Here is a 22,688-nt window from a genome sequence, read left to right as displayed (position 1 = left end):
TTATAAGAGTTTTAGGAAAATCGCTGTGAGTTGACCTTCAGCTTAGAAAGTGAGGTTGGTTGGAGCTGTGCCACAGAAGCTGGCCAGAGTCACACCTGGTGTCTGATTGTTCCCTGGAGATTTGGTTTGTTGATTCATTTCACTTTGTTTTGTCTTTCCATCAGACAAGTTGCTCTATCTGTCCTGCATCACAGTACTCCTGAGTATCGCGTTATGGATTAACCAGACAAACCAAGCGTCCAGTAACAAGTGATGTAAATAAGACTAAGATAAGGTCTGCGGAACCTGAGAGTGCAGGATCAACTTAAAGTAAGAAAATAGTTATAAAAGGTCAGTCGCTTGTTTCAAGCAGTCCTCTAGAGCTTGACTCAGGCCTTCAATAAATCTTCATTAAAAACATCCATGATCCTGCCCTCATAGCACACTCAATTTAGTTCTGGTTATGCATTTAGTTATAAACTGGGACATGTGATACCTGCTGAAGGACATTTGAGTCATTAGCATTATATATCAGTCACTGCACACATGCATTAGGCGGTTCTGCTTGTACAAATGCTAAAAGTACCAGTGATGAGTGTCAGAAGAGGAAAGAGTTAAAATGGTGTGATCTTTACTCTTTTTCTCCCCCGTGTGACTTTGACATTTCTCTATGTGTGTCATTTGTCACTCTTCCGCTACCCTGCATGTCTTGGATAGGATGACCTGTTCAAGAAAGTGAATAGTGGTAGTGTGACCCTTTAGGTGTCCCACAGAGGTCACAGTTCAGTGATTCCAGGGTGACAGAGTAGCTTAACAGCTGCACTGTTGTCCTTGGAGGTCTGGGCAGTTGGCTTGAAGGGACACAAGCCTGAGGAGGCTGATCAGACAGTGACAGTACATCAGTACCCGCCATCCTCTCTGACATCCTCTTTTATTACCACAGCGTTTCACAATGAGTAAAGACAGACATGCAAGCACATTGCGTTCTTTATGGAGATTGACTATGTAGGGCAGCTTCCTTTACCAGCCCCTACTCATTCTTAAGGCAGCTGCAGCGTTGTCAAGTCACGAGATGCAAAGGGTGCCCATTGACTCCTGTGTTAATCTACTTGCAGCAGTATTTAATGGCCAGAGTGGTGGCTCTCACTGAGTCCAGCAAAAACAAATTAGATCCTTTGAATTTTGACATTGTCATTGGACAGAGGAGGCCTGACGCTGTTTTTCTGCACAAATAACGTTCACTGGGAGGACTCATAATACATTTTTTTCTCCACTGTAAAATCATTTTCCACATTTTTTAACTGATATCACCAATGTTTCTTCACAGGGAAGAAAAAAAAAAGTGACTTTCTCTAATAATTTATCGACATGTGCGTTAATGTCCAAAGGGAACCGATCGCTGTAAAACATTTGACGTTACTGACATTGCAAAGGCATTAACCTTATCTTTCATTTAAGTAAACGCAATACATATAATTGACTCTGACAAATGTAGACACAACTATTTAAAGTCTGCACCATAACAAGCTCTGACAATTTGAAACCTGGACCACTCTTGGTGAAGCTTCTAGGATTTTTCAAGCTCCTCAGTGTCTCATACAGACACTAAAGCTCTGAGAATGGCTTTGATATTTGTGATACTATTTCAGCCTATTATTTAACTAACCTTGTATGTATGTCCAAGCAATATTAAATCAGTTTAGCACTTTCATCTAGTTAACCTGCTTGGCTTTAACTGGAATTGCATCTGAAACTGTAAGAAATTCCCTAACCGCAAAACTTGAAAAATTATGTTGAGGAAACAAATAGGAGAAAATGAAACAAACAAATTTTGAGTTGCACTCTTTTGTCACTGTGTCATTGAACGTGTATTGTGCTGCTCCCATACTTACCAACTTACTTACTTGCTAATATGACATACCCTGCCAAGACATGTGGTGACTTGTAGGGGTGACAATAGGCTTGCACATAAAAAGGGGTGGAAAACTACAGTTCAAGAGTTACCATATTAAAACCCCAATGGGTCCCAATTAATTGTCCAGTTAATGTCCAGTTGTGTTAATTAAGTCTGCCAGAAACCTGAGGGTAATCATTAATGATCCACAGAGCTTTACTGACCACATCTCATCTGTATCAAGGGCATGCAGGTTTGCCCTTTGCAACTTCGGAAAGAATAGGCCTACCTTTCAGCCTATACAACACAACTTATTTTGCAGGCTCTGGTCATATTTTGGCATGGTGGTCAACTCAACAGCACCGGCCTACCTGAACTCCCTCATCCTGCTCTCTCTCGCTCACTGCACTCTGTAAGCAACGACCTCTCGTGGTCTCCTTGCCTCACCTCAAAAGATCCCAGGCAAAACTTTTCAGCTTTGTGGTTCCATGATGATGGAACGACCTACCCACCTCTGCACGCTCAGCTGCTTCACTCTCAACTTTTAAAAAACTTGCTGAAAACAGAACTCTTCTGAATCTTCCTCTGCATTTAAAAAAAAGATTTTGCACTAATACCACATGTAACTGAAGCAGCTCTTTCTAGACCACTTTACTTTAAAAATGTTCTCCTTGGGTTAGATATTTGCTTGTTCTGTACCTCACTTGTAAGTCGCTTTGGATAAAAGCGTTTGCCAAATAACCAAATGTAAATGTATTTGAATATATTACCATGTTAGTTTTGCTGGTTTAATTGTCCACAGAACATTATTAAGTAAAACACTAAAACACAGATGTTATGTTTTGTAGAGTTAGATAACCAAGTCACATCATTAGTTAATTACAGCATATGTGTAATACCTGGGACATTGAGATCTTTCTATAGCTCACTGACCACTGTTGGCAAAGACAAATTAATTTATTTTAAAATGAATTTATAATTTTTGAACTAAAACAATAGTAATGAATTTATATAGCATGGTAATTATTTAACCGCAGCTCTTTAAGGATGCAGGAGAACTGCAAAATGAGAGTTATTGTCTTTAATGCTTTTTAGGTTTCACTGTGGGAGCTTGTTTAGCTCTGTGTGGGTGGTGGGTACTGAGTGTGTATTTGTGAGCAGCACTTCTGGCAAACTGCAGGCATGAAAAGCCCTACAGTGGACTGACAAATACTGAAAATAGATGGTCCTCCTGAGGGAAAAAGCATGTCTCACAGTGAATATAACCAAAATCATAATTTAAAATTGTCCAATCTGTCTTTTGGACTATTTTAAAAAACACTGCAGGATAGTTGATGACCATTCTTTTGCTTTTCTTATTCATTAATGTAAAATGGGACAATAATATAAAAACAAATCTTAACAGTGGTGGTACAGTAGTTGTTGCAGTACTAAAAGTCATAAAGTCTATGTTTTTGCGAGTTCAAACAGCTGTGCACGACTAATAGCCCTGTGCTTAGTTGTCCTCAGGGATTCTTCTGCTCTGCCCCATCAATAATATTCTCATAGAGGCCAACTCAAAAAAACAACAGAAGCAACAGCAAATTAGATTCTTCCAAAGCACACCATAGATAATTAGTGACTTGGCACAGTTACTGCAGTGTGGCACATCACTCTAATGGCTATATTATAACCTTTTGGCATTAAAGAAGGGAATCATTTGAAGAAGATGTTTTTGTGTGTTGAGACAAAGTTACTGAAGATGTGCCGCATGCTTTTATAGCGAAAAACAGAGTATTCATTGGCACACTCTGAAATTATTAAAATGTTCACATATTAGAGGAGTGACAAGTGGAAAATGCTAATTAACTGTCTAATTAAAGAAATCCTTTTAATTACATAAATAAAATGTATGTAACACACACACACACACACACACACACATATATATATATATATATATATATATATATTTTTTATATTATATTACATTAACTTTAACTTTAAAGTCAATGATGGAAAATAAAAACACAAATAACTGAAATGGCCTGGCGTCCTATTCCACTGTGGAAGCAAATGTCTTTGTTTTTTTTCAGTTTAGAGAATAAATTGAAAAATTAAAATGCTAAGTCAGTTGAACCATCATCCTAGCTAGAGTCACAAAAGCTTCAATTTTGCAATCAAAATTTCAGTACAGATACTAAACCTTTTTCATGGCAGACATTTGGATCTGTCATAGCAGTAAAAGCACCGGTGAATTCAGTAACATTAGTAATTCCACTTAGGGGAGGCTCTGGTAGTGTGTGTGCTGGCTCACTGAAATATATTTCTGGGACACTTGATGAAAACTCTGCTACAGCAAGTTAAATGGTCTAATGTGAAAACAGTTTATTAAGAGGAACAAATGTCATCTTCTAGCTGCAGTCTTTTTCTTTTACTCAAAATGTCTGTATTTGACATTTCTGGAAAACAGAGGACCTTAGCAGTCAAACTCACTGAGCAAAAACCCCATCTGCTTATCGGTTCCAAAATTCACAATCAAATTCTACACATGTGTGATTGTTTAGGTGTAATGTAACACAATGTTAAAAACTTTAACGGTGTGTGAAAGATGGAGTGCAGCAAATGGTCAAAAGTTTGGCTTCACTACGATGACAAGCTCATTAGCTGCAAGTCTGTACACCAAATCTGACCAAAGATTTAGGGCAACACAGAATTGACATGAACGACTGTACAGTTTTTAATGTTTTATGGCCTCTAAGCCCGAGCGTCTCATCAGCCAGTGGTAGTAGCACCTCCCAGGCACCCCCAGTCAGCTGCAACACACCAATCTCTTTGGCAGTAAAGTGAAAGATGACAAATGGGAAATCTGGACTGTCACAGAGCGGTAAGGCATTCGTGGTGAAAGAGCTCCATCCTTTCTCAGTTGTTAAATTTTTGTCATGTAGGTAACATCGGGCAAGGTAGAAAAAATATGTGTAAAAGACATTGTGATGGTAGGAAAAGATTCTGCTCTACTCCAGATTTAGCAAACACACTTTAAGTTAAGTTAAGTTAAGTTAACAACTACAAAAGGAAAGAATAAATATACATACATGTATTTTATTATTTTAAGATATATATATATATATATATATATATATATATATATATATATATATATATATATATATATATATATATATATTTTTTTTTTTTTAGTTTTTCAGCCATTTTGGAATTGAAACAAGAAATCAATAAACATAATAAAACTGATAAAATTCCAATGATACCCACCCCTTCTGTTAAGACATTTGCCAGTGTTTTGGAAAACACCGGCAAATGTCTAGAGGTGTGTTATTCACAATGAAGGTTGTTGTAAGAAGGGAAGCTACTTTAGGAAATACTAAGGAAATACACAGGACCTTATCAAAAGTATCAAAATAAAATAAAACAAAAAGGCAGGGAGCTCTGTATCATAAATGAAGAAATCGTGAACAGTACTTTTATTTGAAATCACCCAGTTGATAAAACTAAATCTGGAAACAGAAAGAGCCGGATAAAGACTAAGAAAAGACATTCACTGACAGAGTAAAAGCACTGGGACATAAAGCTTTAGATAGCCCTCAAATGCAGAACTCAAAATATATAATGGATTGTAGAACGCCGAGAAAAGTGAAGTGTTGCAAAAAGCAGAAATAAGTGCACAAGAGCATTCCCTGTTGGGTATACAAAAGAGCACTAGATGCCCATCATGAAACTTTTCTGGAACATTATAAATGTTGCATGGCAGAAGCAATTAATCCCCATTTTAGAGAAGAGCAGGAGAAAAACAAAAACAATTCGATAAAGAGGATCTGTCCTGAGAAATGTGTGACTTTTAGACAAGATTCTTCTTTTTCTCTTTTAAGAAGGGGAGATATTTAGCATGAAATTGGAAGGTGGAGAAACTGCTAACAACTATCCCCTGGCACAAGTGTTTCAATTCTCTGGATAAACAATCTCTTCTTCAAGTCATGGAGTGGGTTTGCCATCAACCTAGTATATAGTGTGTGTGGATGGGCACATGTATGTCCACAACAGCCTTTAGTCCTAAAAGGCTGTTTGCCCACTCAAATGAGAAACAAAAGTGCATTAGAATGAAAGTAGTGCATCATGATGGTGCAATGAGCAGAGCAGTTGTCCTTCAATGTGAAGGTCTAAACTTAAATAGTCCCCTGTGACAGCGAGTGTCCTTGAAAAAAAAAAAACATACTGAATCCCAGTGGCACTGTGCTGTAGCAGAAAGTCTCCTTTGGGGTTTACTAGAGTATCACAAAAATAAAATTAAGCCGTGCACATCAGCAGGGCTGTCTGCTGTAAAGACAAACCTTCATGGAAGGGAAGCTGAGAGCGTTTGTTGGGCAGATTTTGAAAAAGACTTGATTAAACTGTAAATTAAATGTAAATTAAAAGGTACATTTGTAATGACTACAGAGCTGTTCAGTGTGACTGTTTGTCAGTGGCAAATAAAGAAGAGCCCTTTATTCTCTGTTGAAGGAGTAGGAGGAACAATTGCTAACACAGTGTAATGACACGAAAGAACAAAGTGTACAGCCGAATCTAGCAACCAAACGCAAGCTGCTAAAGAAGCAATTTAGAAAAGTACAACTTGAAGTTATATGTAGGATTTTATCTATACGAGCAAACCTGCAATAGGAGTATAAGCATTAGAAAGAAGGGAAATTCTCGAGGAGGTAACATTTTCTCTGGATAAAGTGGCAGGTTGTTTCAGAATTGCTATAATGAGAATGAACAGGGAATGTGAGTTAATATGAAACGGAATTGACACTAATTGACAACACGTCAGCGCTGCAGTACTCTTATGATCACTAAGTGAAAACAAGAATAGCTTAAAAATATTTAATCGGGAAGTAATGCTGGCATTTTGTTAAGGTCAGTTATTAAAGTGTGGAACTGTTTTTCTGATGCCTCTGGATAAAGCAAATGGGAGAAAACAAAGTAAACTGAATTCATCCACTTCAAGGACAAAGAATGTAACATCTACAACAGATCAACAGATCAGAAGACAAGAAAAAGCAACATACTCCCACCAGCCTTCTGATATGTGACCTGTTCCCAAACCGCCTGTACACACAGGAGTAGATTTGTAGTCACTGTGAACTACCTGTGCCCTAAAACGTTTAGGTTCATACATTATATCAGGCCACAAATGTAGCTTTTGAAGAGCTGGAAAAGGAAGCAGTGGCTTTGGATAAGAAACCATAAAAATTAGCTGATGTGCCAAAGGGCAGATTGCTGTGCTAGTATTCGTAGATAACTGTACATCTCCCTCGGTTCCTCAAGTAAACGTTTCCACGGCTGAGTGTGTTACACGCTGCAGTGGGGTTTCTGGACTGTTCAACAGGGTGCTCTAAATATATGTGGTCACTTGTTTAAAGGGCCGGGCAATGTGTATTGCTTAATGCCAAATACTCTGATTTCCAGTCCCTGTGTATGTGTCTGTTATTCTCCTGGATAAATCAGGTTAAATGAAAAATCCATTTGGCTGAGTATAGCTTCAGTAGTTAAATACATTTTAGAAACAGTGGATAATATCAAGCACGATAGCTGCTTCTATTCTCACAATGCCTGTCAGAGCAGCTAAAGAACAGCAGGTCCATAAGATGCTTGATGTTTGTTTTTCCTCTTATTTTATTCATTTCCATCATGTCTATCATTTCCAACATTTCTTTCCTTTCATCTATGTTAAACATGCAGGCACAATAACAGATGTGCGGATGACAGCTTTCACAGTTAAGGCATCTTTCTTTATTATGACTGAATTAAAGCTTGTAGATAGAGAACATTGACCTGTGAAGACTTTACTTGGAAGTGTTAATTCACTTTTACAAGCGCACACTGTTATAACAATATCAAAATAGTACAGTCCGTGCTTGATGCCAGAAACTGATGTGCACTGGTGGGATGAGCAGTGGAAATTTGTTCAAAAGCAAAAGTACTGTTACTAGAAGGAGAAGTTAGTACTATTACTTGTACCCAAGTGCATTAACTCTATTTAAAATTCACTGAAATTATTTATTGCACGTCGTTAACTTATTTGTTCAACTCATTAATGTCAATTTAGGTACAGTGAGAACTTTCTATAGAGGGGACTTTGCAGCACTTTTCTTATTAAACGATTAATGTTTCTGTTATTGAGCTCCTCCAAGTTTTCAATCACAACAGGGATTGTCAAAAACAGCAGAAACATGTTTTCATTAAACGACTTTTGCTAACAGAAACAACTTCACACCACAAAATGTCTAAGAAAAAATGGGGCAGTACCACCCCCACAAATTAGGTCATCTCTGGGTTTGATAAAATAACTCATGACCTCTTATAAGCAATGAACAATAGATACACAGGTCACATGATCACAGTCCAAATCTGTCTTTCATTATTACTTTAGAGGTCCAGTGTGTTCTTCAAGTCAGTGGACATCAGTACACATGCACACTGTCTGATTCATAAAGGAATGCGTAGTGCATAGTCAGGGTGCTGCACTTTATGACTTGACTGGGGAGAATGCTGAATAAAGGGCATAAGATTTTATGTAGCAATCTCAGCCTCCATTGTGTAGAAATCCAGTCTTCCCTTAAACCTGGTTCTTCTCAGATTCGACTTACAGTATTTCACTCTTGCTGTAGCTGCAGTCTTCACAACAGCAGATTACTTTAAGTAAGTTAAGCCGTGACACTCACAAAAGCTGATTTTCTGATAACATATTCAGCCTTTATCACGTCTCAGAAAGGTCCGATTGATGCAGCATTAAATTCATAAACTCCAAGAGTGCTGTATATTGCCGGATTAGGTCAGAGCCTAAGTGAGGTATGATATTTGAACAAAGTTGATTTTGCTAAATTGGATGTGATACTGCGAAATTACTTCTGCTTCATGTCCCACCCAATGACATCCTCTTTATAAACACACCTAAATTACTTTCAAATCCAATTGACTCTACATCATAATATTACTATCACTACATGAATTTTAATTTGCCATATCGCACACCAGGAAAGTGAAATGGGCATTATAAAATTATTAATCTTGCACAGACCTGTGGCACACACACACATAACTCAGATTTCCATCTACCTCTGTAAGATTTCATTTGGTTGAACTATTTGATTGCTTTGTTGTTATAAGGCCACATGTCAGAGTATTCTGGTTTTTTACTGTATGTGTCAGCTATTTATGTAGTTGCAGGTTTCACTGAAAATAAAGCAGCCAAATGTTCACTCCACGGCTGCCAAAGAAATATCCTGAAATCGTGCAGTAAGTCAGTTTGGCACCATTACAAGCCTAATCAGGTTGAAATTATTTTAGTCATACTTGAAAACTCAAGGCACTCGAAGTGATTTTGGGGCCAGACGCTAACCTACAGTAAAGTTTGTAAGTGATGCTACCATGGACAATTTTCTCTGAGAATACAAGCATGCTGGGAACTGATGTGTTGCAAAAGTGTGTGTAAAAATAGCTTATCATTTGCTAGCTGATAATGATTCAGGATGTAGGTATGTAGTTCATTATGGAGTGGAAGGTGGTCAAAACAAAAACACAGGGAGAAATGACTATGGCACTTGTCCTCTATTTACACTTTTAAAACCAAAATGACTATATATGCAGTCACCAAGCAAAAAATTTGTTTTATACATGACAGCTGCGACGGATGAAGAGTCGTCCCTGAATTTGTCAATGTTGTTGCTATGCAACTAAGCTGCTTACATTTTTGTAATATCAAATGATAAGAATTATGTTGTAATGCGAAATAGTTTTTGAATGAATAAAGTAATATTTATTAAAAGAAAGCAAGTGATTAAGATGTGGTTGGGGTGGGCTGACAAACTGCAGACCCAAGTTTGAGTCCAGAGTGTGAGGTTGGGTTTAAGAAAAGCACTTTGGTCAGGCTTAAAGCAATATAAGTGTGTTTGTAACTTGTCCTTTTTGTTAAATGTGAACACTGCAGTTACATTCTACATAAAAATGTATTTGTGATTGCAGTTGAGTTGTGTAGAAACATGTTTTTCATAAATCATTATATCTTCTTGACTCCCACGTATCTGTGTTTATAATCTAAAACCTTACAGAGTAAAGAGTTAGGAAATTTACTTCACTACAGCAGAGAAAAGAGCCTCTCAAGCCAGCTGGCTATAGAGAGCGAAGCTGTGATTCACTGTGTGTGTCCAGTGGAAGAAAGAGAAATAAAGGTTACTCAAAAACAGGCATGTGAAGATTTGCTTATGAGATTCTTCTTGGTGTTGTTTCTTTTAACCATAATCAAAATCATAATGTCTACTGTTTATTAATATAATCATGATGATAAATGTCAAATAACAATGTAATTTAATGTTATTTGTATTTCGATTTTTGATTTTTGTGGAGAACAACCAGGAAAATGACACTTGATTACAGGATGGTCACATATTATGATGGACAGCTACAGCCAGCTAGCAAACTCCATGCTTGCGCAGCAGGCTTGATGCTACCATCACCTGTCAGACAGATTAACAAAGCTGACGGCACCGATATTAAATGTTCTTACAGCCCTTCATGTGACAGGCAAATCTGGACCTGTTTCTGCAGTTAAAGTCCAACCAATCAGCCGGTGCTTGTTAAAAATAAGAGGTCAGTACATTTTTAAAACACTCATGCAACACAATCTTCATGTAGCAGAGTTAGTGTTAAAACATTTTTTTGGAACCTTGTTTTAGGTTTGATGTGACTACACAGTGATATGGGAAATGATCTCCTTCTGCACACACACATGCTCCACAGTGGTGCACAAATCCATCCCTGTGGAATATATACAAAGCCTGTCAAAGCTTTATATTGGAGGCAACCTCAATAATTGCAGCAGGCTGAAAACAGAAAGTCACCTTCAACACTTTCAGTTGACCCACTATAGAAGGAGAGGAAATCTGGGGAAGTTGTAAAAACTACTGTCAAATGCAGAATTTGTGACTATGTAGTTATTTCCTTATTCTTCCCTATGAACCAAGGACGCTAAAGGACTTTTGAAAATGTGAGTGAAGACATTTTTATTAACTTACAAACTTTTACAGTAAGCACACCAACCAGCGTCTATGTCAGCAACTTTCTCAAGGACATTTAGTCATCCCTCCCCAACTACAACTTTAAACACACTACTGGCTGACATGAAACTTTACTTTGGGGACCTGAAGTGGGTCAAACAGGGTAAAAGAAAACTGGTTCATAAATACATTCAGTCAAACATGTGAAACTTTAAGATGTTTAACATTTGCTGAATGTCCCACACGCTGCATTGAGGTTCAAAGCTTTTATTGACGATGTTCTGTGTATTTTAACACCTTGTTCTAACCGTTGTTAACAGATGTTTTTCATCTTGTTGTATCTAATATTTCATATCCATTTACAAAGATGAATGTTGCAGGTGAGAGGAATCCTCTAGACTCTTCTCTATGTTCCTGTGTCACAGAAACAACAGAAAGTCTTTGTGCAGACAGCATCAGCAGGCAAATGCAGACTGTTTCATGATGCAGTCATGGTTAGAAAACATTGTCTCGCAGGTCTTTAAAGATTGAAATTAGATTTTAGCAACCAGACTGAGAGAGAGAAATGTGAATTGGATTGCAAAGCACTTAGGAGTGTGGCTTCAGTCTCATTAGCTCAAAATCACTTCCATGCGTTTTTCCTGTCAAATCATTATGAAAGAAACGTTTGAATGTGCCAACAAACACATTTGGGCCGCTAGACAGAACACAACCTGATAGTAATCACTCCAACCTTTCCAACCAATCCATTAATTGGCAGCAAGATCTTTTGAAATCATGCTCATTTGAAGCCACGTGATAAATTACATTCTCTCAGCCTGAGTAAATCACGTCAAGAGAGACCCTTTGTCTTACAAAATGTTTCATGTATAATGCTTCATGCATAGAAAATCTATTAAAATGATAGTGTGGTCCTTGACGACAGGGTGCTCACAGCATCTATTGGAAAGCGCTGGTTGTCTTCTTTTCACTCTCTCTCTCTTTCTCTTGAATCAACCACACCAGGTTATGATTTCTGCTCAATAGCTGTGTCTCTTAATATTTCCTGTGTTAGAGACATACAGTTGTATTTGCTCTAATATGTTCTAGTCTGTTATTATACGCATGCTCTGTCAGGATAAAGTACTAAAAATCTCAGCTTACCTTTGACAGCAATTAAATCTTATCAGAGTACTGCACTTGGATGATTCATTACACATAGTACTTTGCAACAGGCAGAACTCCTGCTGTGCTTTTCCTAGTAAAATTTAAACGTGTAACCTTTTGCCATAAAACATAAATCATTTCTCTACCATTTTAGCTAAATTCATTCTTGGTGTGAAACACATATAGCTTTTATTAAAAACCTACCCACAGTCATTTCCCACAGAAGAGCAAATATACAGTACAACTGAAATTCATTCAGGCCTGTTCATTCAGGTACTGTTTGTGGAGACATGATTGGCATCCTGTTGTAGAGAAGAAATAAAATGTATTTCTAACAGTGAATCCATTCAAATGAAAGGAGCCCAGTCTGTGCTGTTAGAAAGCAAAGACGAAGCTGCTCTCAGTTGAAAAAAAAATATATTTACTAACATATCAACATGCAACATATTAATTACCATAAACAATTTTCAGAATAATAATTTGGAAGTAATTCCTTTGTGTATTAGTTGAATTTCATCGTGTCGTGTCATATGCATAGAGCCCAACTACAGTGACAGAATGGTTTGAACGTGACACAAATGCAGCCAAGAAATATAGAAATGGAAATTAACAGTGAAGAACATGATAAAACCTACAAGGGAAGCTCTAACATGGTAATATAAGTTGTCTGATGTATAGTACTTGTGCACTGCAGATTATGTGCGTGAGGAGTGAAAGGAGAAATGTTTGCAGTGCGAGTGTACACATGCACATCTCAGCCCGTGATTGCCAGGACACATACACACAGGATGCCAGACAACATCAGCACCCTGCAGCTTGAGTGCAGACTGCCGAATGATTACAGCAGAGGCAGAAACAGGGGGCTTATGCAGACATTTTTTTTAATGTAAACAGCCAACCTTACATGAAATCCTCTAAGATTCTGAAACAAACCAGTTACTGCTTTCAGCGGGCTACTGGTTTTGCACTCTCTGGTTAGGTTTTGCACTGTATAAAGGTAAGATGGGGCCGAGGCTTTGTTCAATCTTATTTATTTGAGAGCATAAACCCCTTGAGATGCATTTCATTTGATAACAGTGCTGTTGGGATAAAGTGCTACGCTTTCAAGGCCTTTATTCCAAATTCATATTTCAAAATATTACTGTTGCCAGTCTGTGTGATGGGTTTTTCACTTACAGCAAAAATCAGAAAGATATGGAAGGGTTTATGAGAAAAGTAACATAGTGTGTTTCTTAGAATAAGGTATTTGCTGATGTGAAGTATTGTTGCAGATGATACACAGCTTTACATCTCTGTGAAGGCTGATGACCCTTCTGACTCTAGTCAGAAAAGCTGGATGTTGCATACATTTCTCCTAAATTCAGATAAAACTGAGATGCTGGTCACAAACTAAGTAAAGATTTTATAAGGTGGTTAGTTCTAGTGGCTGAAGTGGTTCTACAAAGATTTATTATTGCACTTCTAAAAAGTTGTGGGAGACATTATCCACTAAAAACCCTGGATCTAACAATAATGTGATGAATCATTAGATGCCTGGTAAATACCCATGTTTATGCCAAGTTTATGATGCTTGTTTTCTTTTATCCAGAGCCAAAAAAGAAACTATGTTTTTACAAACTAATTTGTTCTAATTAAGATTTGTTAAAATTGAACTTAATGTGTAAAATGTGTACAGTGATCAACTCTAAGACACCACCTTCAAGCTGGGCAAAGCGTGATTTTCATAACATTAATCAGCTATGTCTGAAATACCATGTTCACAACACAGTTGAACTAATACTTTATTTTTCTCTTGTGTAAAATATTATCACAATGTAGTTTTCTAGGTTAACCCTCAAAATGTTACACCAGCAATTCAGAAAATGGTTTGTTGGAAAGCATGACTGTCAGTATGTGGACCTTTTTTCAGATGTACTACACAGATAATCATGGAAAAGATATTTTGAAGCATCTTTGTAGGAACAGCAAGATCTTTTTTTTTTCTCTTTTTCCCCCACTTTCTCATCTGGCAAGAGGTGGAAGAAGTTCAGAAAGAATCATTATGCTGGGTGAATAAGAGTCATCCACACTTTATCAATGATCCCTCTAAAGTGATTGCAGGGATGCTTTATGGATTCGCTGCCTGTATCACTCACACTTTAATTATCTGTTAAAAAGAGAAAGGAGCACACAGTAATATGTGTTAATGAGGGTCAGTGAGGTTCACCAAAAATGTTACAAGTCTTGAGTCAGAATTATTCAGATACGTTTTAGCATTGTGAAGGGATCTTTTACTGTGTCATTAAGTGGGCATACCTAATTAAAGTTAGTTTCTTCTTGGATTCTTAGGGTTTCAACCTGAGACCATATGATATACAGTTTCTGAAAATGTATTATTGTAGATTAGATGCTGTCAAACTGTGATTGGTTGGACCTCACTTTATTTTTAAGTCACATTGATTGGAAACTGTATCACAAGCTAAAAGTGTGATTTACCCCGCTCTTAATTTGCTTGAGGGATTTCTATTGACATGAGCCCTAGGCTCTTTAAAGACACAGACACCATCGTGGTGAAGGGAGGCTGATTTCAAGCCAAGCATCAAACGCTGAATTAAACTCTACTTGGCAAACCAAAGAAAATGACATACTGTATATATCTCAATTACATTTGTGCACTGTCTATCTCATCAATATGTCAACCTACTTCCTCTGTATTTGTTCATTATTTTCCTACATATTTTGTAAAATTAAAGGTACAATGACCTTGTACCTTGAAAAAATAAATAAATAAAAACTTTTTTCAGACTAGACTGGACAAGTTAAGACAATACTCTCGCTCAATCAAGGACTAAATGTCTAATTGCACTTCCAGGTCCAAACTGGTTATTGGAAACACAATAAAGCCAGTCCACTGGGTGAGCCTGCTGTGCTGCTGTGCTGCTTGCTCTGAATCTGAATGGCTCTTTACAAGTTCTGTCATGTCTGCAAGCTTCTAACCATCTCCTCTAACTTCCTGAGATGTGGGTCAGACTCTACAGGCCATCTAGTTTGGTGCTGTCACACTGAATCTCAAAGGCATCTGCTGCAGCTGCTGACGAGCCACTGCTACACATCCGAACAAGTGAGCTTCCTGGATTTGCAAGTGGAGTAGATTCTGTGTCAACATCCATTAGAGTGCTGGTAATTGAATCTGAGTGCTAATAGACTCTTGGGCAAATTGGAAATACACTCCAGCAGTTAAAAGTATAGAGAAGTAATTCACAGATAAGATACTTTAGAGACACTTGGAAGACTCAGGTTATCTTGGTAGAATTTGAATCCTTACATCAATTAATGGATTAAATCCAGCCTACAGTATATATCAAAAGCTAAAACAGAACCTGCTAAAACTTTAGTATCACATGTTAAATAGCTAAAAAATGTTATAGCTTGTTTGTTACACTAATACACACACATTCAAGAGTGGACAATCTGTGTACCAAAGTGCACACTGTGTGGTGCATAATCCTAATTAATAACAAGCTGTGTTTTTATGATCACATCAATGCTTTGAACACATCAACTTTACATTTTAGCTAATTTAAACACATCTATTGGTGGGGAGGATCTCATTAAAATGTATTTCCATGTTAGACATAATTCTCTTAATTCTAAACATTTGCTTTTGAATTTTTCACAAGTGATTTGATAATCCACCTTATTGGAATATGCCTGAGACAAAAATATTCCATCTGGGCTTTTTAGCAGGACAAAAATGCATCGAACGTTAGATTAAATAATGCTGGGTTTTGTGTTTTCTGTTTACAACTAAGACATAAAAAAAACCAAAAGTAATTTAACTACTTGAATCATTATTCCCTCACAGCAAGTTGTAAATGCAAAATGTAGTTAAACTACTAGTTTATTTACATATAGGTCAATATTCTCCAACACTGGAAGTGTCACGGTCTCCAGTCTCACTTCCTGTCATGACCACATATGGTTCATTTAATGCTCTCTGTCTGTGCCTCTGCTCCGCTCTGCTCTGATTATCCTGATCTGATTCACCTGTGCTTGCCTCTTCCTTTATAAGCAGGTCTGCAGCTCCCACACACTTGCTGGATTTTACCACTTCATGCTCGAAGTCACTCTCCAGCCTTCGTTTTTTTTTTTCAGCCTTTGCCACCTGACCAGCCGTTGCTGACCAGACCTGTTCCTCTGGCCTGATCTCCTGCCTCACCCCTGGTATCAGTAAGTCTCTTCTCTGATCTGACCCGTTTTCTGCTTTCTGACTCTGCCTTTTGGTTTCTGGACTTTGGACTGCCTCTCTGGATTAGATTTTCGCTGTATGGTTGTCCTCTCTGCCTCTTCTCCCTAGACTCACCTCATCTGCTTCCCCCTACCTCTTGCTAACTGTCTATATCTCCCTAGATTATGCTGTGCTCCTCCTGACCTGCGCATCCCGTAACATCACCTACAGCCATCCCTTGTTCCTGAGTCTCTTAAAAATAAACTTTGTTTTAAGTTGTAGCTTGTCGTCTACCTCCTTGAGCCTGGTTCTGGCACAACCATCACAGGTAGGTGAAGAGCCAGGGTACATATGAATTTGAAAATCACACAAAATGGCACAAATACCTGTCTGCAATTTCAAAAAAGAGAAAAAAACAAGCAAATAATAAAAAATAAATAAAAATCTAGCATTAGAAACAACTAAATATTGGAACTGATGTCTTGTATTTGTATTGTACGACAACAAGAACACAACAAGTCTCCCACTGGTATACTAGATTATTATAGCCCCATTTTTTGAAAAAAATAAACACCACTTTAAAACAACAAATTTAAATAAGTGGAATGATTATGCTAAGTGTTGTTTCTTCAAGTGCACCACTGAAACATGACTTGAATTATTGTCGAGGTTTTGTGGGGGAAAATAAAATGGAGAAAAGTAGCATCCCAATGGATGAAATGATGTGCTTTATCATTTAACATTTTAAAAAGTAAAACCACAGTATTTTCACATTAATTAAAACACTAAAGCGATGCCACATTAAGTGAGATCTCTTTTTACTATGCCCACAGGTCGGCTAATTATGGCAATGATGGCTTGTCGTTTTAAAGTGGTTCCTCATATCGGCATGTGCCCATAAACCACAAAGAGACGAAGATTAGTGAACACACTGATGCGCTATAATAAAACTGACCGGTGGTGATCAATCTCTTAGTAAAGCTGTGAGTCTAAACTTTCATTGTTTGCCCGAAGCTTTCATTCGTAACGGCATGAAAAATTCCACTGATTCATCAACATCTGAATATTTTTCTAAACTTTTTTCCAAAGTTTCATCATCACACTTTAAATAATTAATGGGTAGTTATAATCCTTAAGGTCCAATCCTTTATGATCACTAATAAAATGTGCATTTTTTGGTGGACTCAAGTGACTCAAACCTGTTTAATGGCTAGAACCCGAAGTATGTAAAAATTGTAAATATAACTGGCAATAATGTTCAATATTGTAGATGCTTAATTATCATTTATGTCATCTCCAGATTAAAAAAAGAAACTCCTGGAAATGAAGTTGTCATCATGTCATTTGCCCTAAAAGAATTATAATAAAGGGAAGTCAAGCACAGTTTAACCAGACACAGTGTTGATGAGTGGCACTGGCATCCGTCAAAAGTGTAAAGGCAGCTTTGTGAACATTAGACACTGTTTTAATTAGTGTTATGAAACTAAAAGTACAGATTTGTGCATGTATTAAATACAGTTCCCTTATTTTATTGTGGTTGAAGGTCAACTGATAAATACTTAAAACAATAATGACAATAATAAGAAGACAATGACAGTGGTCTCCATTTCACTGTTGTTAACTGCTGGAAAAAATCTTTTGGCATCAACTTTTTGATATGATATACAGTAAACAGTTCTTTATACTTTGCTTAGACACACATTTCTTTCTTAAAAATTAGGCAGCAATTCCCCCAGAGGGCAAAATCCACTCCAGATTCAAAGTAATCAGAAAGAAATGAGATAACAGATGAAAAACAAATAGTTAAAAAACAAGTGAATTTACACTGACAATACAATGACACTTTGATCATTAAAGAAGTGAGTAAAAATAACAACGCAAGCAACTCTGTCATAATAAAAAAAGAAAAGTAGACTGGAGTTGATGCTAATTGGTTTGTGTGTGGGCAATAAATGATGTCAGCTATAAGCAGGTGGAGACTTTCAGGTTTTTAAAAACACCCCCAAGGCCAGCACTATTTGCAGAATGTGTGTTCAACAGTGGGATTTTCTGTGGAGTGGTGCTGGTGATTGTTTGTTAGCGCAAAAATAGCAATCTGGGAAACAGATTCCTTAGAGGAGAAAGGGCCTATTGACCTCTGTGGAAGGTGAGTGAAAGCTTTTGCAAATTATAGCAAGCAGGCAGGAGACTTGTGTGCAGAGAAAAACAGAAAATAACAATTCTATTTCAACTACTGGGGGGGTGTTGAGGTCAGAGGTCAACCTACAAGGATGGAAAACAAGCACCCCTGTTGGAAAAACTCAATTTACTTAGCTGCCACGCTGTGTTATGGTCTCAAATTAGGCAATGAAATAGGAGAGGAGGGAGCTATTATAGAAATTAAATAAATAACACAGGATGTAATTAATATATTCTGTTCTTGAGTTGCACGTCATATGAGCATGAGATAGTACCAAAGACCATTTTGGCGCCTGACGTAAAATAGGGGTGCAATTTCAACCAACACCTGCCTCTGCATGTGGGGGCGCAGTTACAAACAGATGGTGACTATGGTCGTACGGGAGGGTTAAGACAAATGACTTTCAGTATATAAGCGCGTAAGTTGGAGGACTTGTCAAATTTATTTTAAAATCTGTTTCAGAAGGTTCAAATTCTTGGCATGAATCAAGCAAAGAAAACATCTAAGGAGATTGATGAAACTATTAAAACTTGGTAAGAACTGCAACATACAACCAAATACGTACTGTCCAATGCATTAATTAAAACCTTAAAGGACAGTGGGGAACCATCATCTTCGAGGAAGAAAAGTGGTGAAAAAACGTATTATTAAAAAATTATTGCAACTCTGGACGGGAAGAAATGTTGTAAAATGGCAAAAGCTTATTGAAAGGATGCCACGGTGAATGTGTGCCGTAATCAAAGCTAAAGGTGGTCCAATGAATTATTGCAGTCTGTGACTTTTTCTTGGACGGGCTTTGTGTAATTAGTATAATTAGAAAAACAAAGAAGTCTTCTGTTAGACTGTGTTCTGTGTTCTAAATGTATAGCTGTTACTTACAACATAATAGAAGGGTCCTATTGCTGTCTGTGTTTCTCCTGATTTGTTCTTGGTTATTGTAAATAAAGATAAACACTTAACATTGTCACACTCCTGATTTAATGTTTTTTATGTTTTAAGTTTTACAGAACAGTGCAGAAAGATTTGCCAAGCGCCTTTCACCTGCTAGTGGGTGTTTGGGATGTAGCATTTACATACAGAAGGGAGGGAAGACAGAAAACTGTCTGTCTTTCTCCTTTATCTGTGAGTGACACGTGTACACATATATTGTTTTTAATGATGCTTGTTGTCATTACACAAAAGTATGACATCAGATGGTAATACATATCCAAACAGCAGACATCTGGTCGATTCAAAAACAGGTCCCTGCTTTTAAATCCTCAAGCACAGGATTTGTTTGCTCCAAATGCAGAAAATGAGTACTTTCTTCAAATTGGAACAGACGTGGAGAATTAACATGCTGCTTCTAAAATCCAGATTAATTAAATGAGTGGAATTTTCAGCCTTTAGCTGACCTCATGTACCCTTGCTCAAAAGCCAGTAGAGTTGAGCTATTTTCACATCTCCCTAACCCAAGCATTGGCAAGGTGCTAATGTTTTTTGTGGCTTTTATAGCTCCAGAACCATCGTGCAGTAAAACAAGCCAGACCCAAAACCGGAGTTTTAAACAATTACTTGCATTTTGCTTTTAGAAGGCTTGTGTCAACTCAAATAATATCTTTATTTAGATATTTCTGTTTTTTTAACAGATGCAGAAGCATCGAACAACCATAATGAAAACTGACAGCACATATTGTATATCACATTAAAAGCTCTACATTGTGGTAAAGGCAGACTAATGTATTCACAAGTACTTGTCTGTGCTAACTTGGCACTGTGTTTGCAGATGTTTGGCTCTGCATGTGTCACCTGATAAATCCGCTGCCTCTTGGCAGTGAGGAATGTTTGGCTCCTCTTGCTGTTTTAGATCCAACAAGAATGTCTAACAGCAAAAATCCTTATAGACAGGAAGGTGAGCCACTTTGGCTGTAATTAGTATTAAGGTGTAGGAGAGAAGTAAGGAAAGGCAGCATCAAAACAAAGGCCAGACACTGACCATGTCTTTTTTTAAAGCTCAGATGGGGAGAGTGCATGTAAATGGTAGAATAGTAATAAGAGTCTAGATAAATAACCCCCCCCCCCCCCAACCCAAGCTCATGTCTTCCACCAGAGGCCTGGGAGCTTGATAGTCCTGCTGTTTGTAGGACTGCACTCTTCTGGACAGAGATCTCTGTTGTTGCTCCTGAAATCGTCCGTAGACACTCTCCCACTTCAGAGGTCAAAGCCCTGAGTGTTCTGATTACCTTGGGGACCCATGTTGCCTTTACCTTCCACCTCTTTTCCAGCTCTACTGTCAGCCCCTGGTACTTCTCAAGCTTTTTATGTTCCTTTTTCCTGATGTTGCCATTGCTTGGTGTTTTTCCTGTTTGTCCACCACTACTATGTCCAGTTGGTGAGCAGAGACCAGTTGGCCTGTCTGTATTATCAAATTATAGAAAATTTAATAAAATGCTCTGTGTTTAATTCATCTAAACCAATCACATGTTGAAGTTTTTGCTGTGGTAGTATTTCACACGACCTACACTGCACCCAGTTAAACTTATGTACTCATAGACTAATATAATCATAGACTCCCTTGTCTATCTCATAATAGCAAGAAAGCCCCACTTTCCAGTGATATCTTCTTGTGTGTATGTAAGAGGTTGCAGGAGTGGATTTATTAGGCAAACAAAGCACTAAACCTCAGGAGAAATAAACATGAAATTGATTAAAATAAATCTTATTATCTAGGATGCATTCAAGCTCTGAAAAATGCAGATTGGTGGAAGTGATTTCAATCATCTATCAAGTTTCCAGCAAAAATGCTACTTTAGCATTATTCAACTAATCAGAATGGAGACACACTGCAATAACTGTGCTCAGTGAAAAACATGAACTGACAATCAAGTGAATTTCATGTGCAAGGTCAGTAGAAATACATTTCTGCACATGTGAATACCTGCAGTTTAATCTAGCTGCTGTGCAACTCTTACAGTTTTATCACTGGGCTACAGGCTTCCTTTCTGTCTGGTAGAAATGCAGACTGATGTAGCGTTGTAGATATGAAGGTCACAAAGTGGGATTACATACTGAATTTGCAAACATTAATTTTTAGTGACAGAACCATATGGACACCTCACCCGTGCCAGTGATTCCACATTATGTGGAAAATGTAAAAACATACTGCATTACTTGTTATTTTAGCAGAATTTTCACGACATGTTTGTAGAGGCCCAGCATCTCCTAGCATGCTATTATTAAAAATAATAATTTTTAATAAAGTAGAAAAACATATACAGACATTATTTCAAAGTGGCAGATGATTTTTTTTGTTAAAAGGATGTGAGCGAGACACAATGCGCATTTCAGGGCATGGATTTTCCAAATGCGAGCATGTGTCCGTTTTTGTCCAGCAGCACACTGATAACCTTCCCATTCACACAGTTTAATGACAGAACTAAGGAACCTGTTCACAAAAGACAAGTGATGATCAACTGATCATGCTTCAATGATCACCAGATATAATGATTGATTAAGATTAATAACAGACTTTAGGTAAGTGCAGTTATGATTTAAACTGACTGACCTGTGCTGCCTGTGCAGTAGCTCTGTGAGTGATTCATTGTGAATGGTGCATGGAGAATAGAGAATAGCTATAAACTTAGGTACATTGCGAGCCACACACACAGTTGTTGCATTCCCAGTTGTTGGTTGACATAAATCAACACATTGTAAAGCAGGAGGAGTTGAACTGAACTGAGCTGTCAATATGTGTTGGATTCAGCTGATGAATGTTTTGTTGGGGGCATTGGTGGACACTGTAACATCCAGGACGAGATCCAATATTTATTGTAACTTCATGTTAAAATGGCACCTCAACTTTGACATTCTTTGCAGAATGCAGGTCTTTAGAAATGTTTTTTTTTTTTTTCAGACATGATAATAATAACTCTAGCAATAATACTAACAACAATAATAGGCCTCACCAATTAATTTGAAAGTAAAGTCAGGACATGAGAGACCTTGAGATTCACTATGTATAACCATTGGCAGAAATAAAAGATGTTGTCTATGCTTCCCTGTTCCTCCATCTTCTTGATTTTCACTTAGATGTGAATGTTTTGTTGAATTAAATTGATCTGTCATGTGCATTCATTTCAGAGAAAATCATTTTTCAAGTTTTCTTTTCTTTCTGAACAGTGACCACATTACCATAATGGATGTTGTACAGTTTCCATAGAAACAGTCTTACTGAATCTTCCTTTGTGGAAAAGATATTTTTGAATGTTGTCT

The sequence above is a fragment of the Anabas testudineus genome, chromosome 3 (genome assembly GCF_900324465.2).
Source record: "Anabas testudineus chromosome 3, fAnaTes1.2, whole genome shotgun sequence".
NCBI classification, from domain to species: domain Eukaryota; kingdom Metazoa; phylum Chordata; class Actinopteri; order Anabantiformes; family Anabantidae; genus Anabas; species Anabas testudineus.
This window is presented reverse-complemented; position numbering follows the sequence as displayed.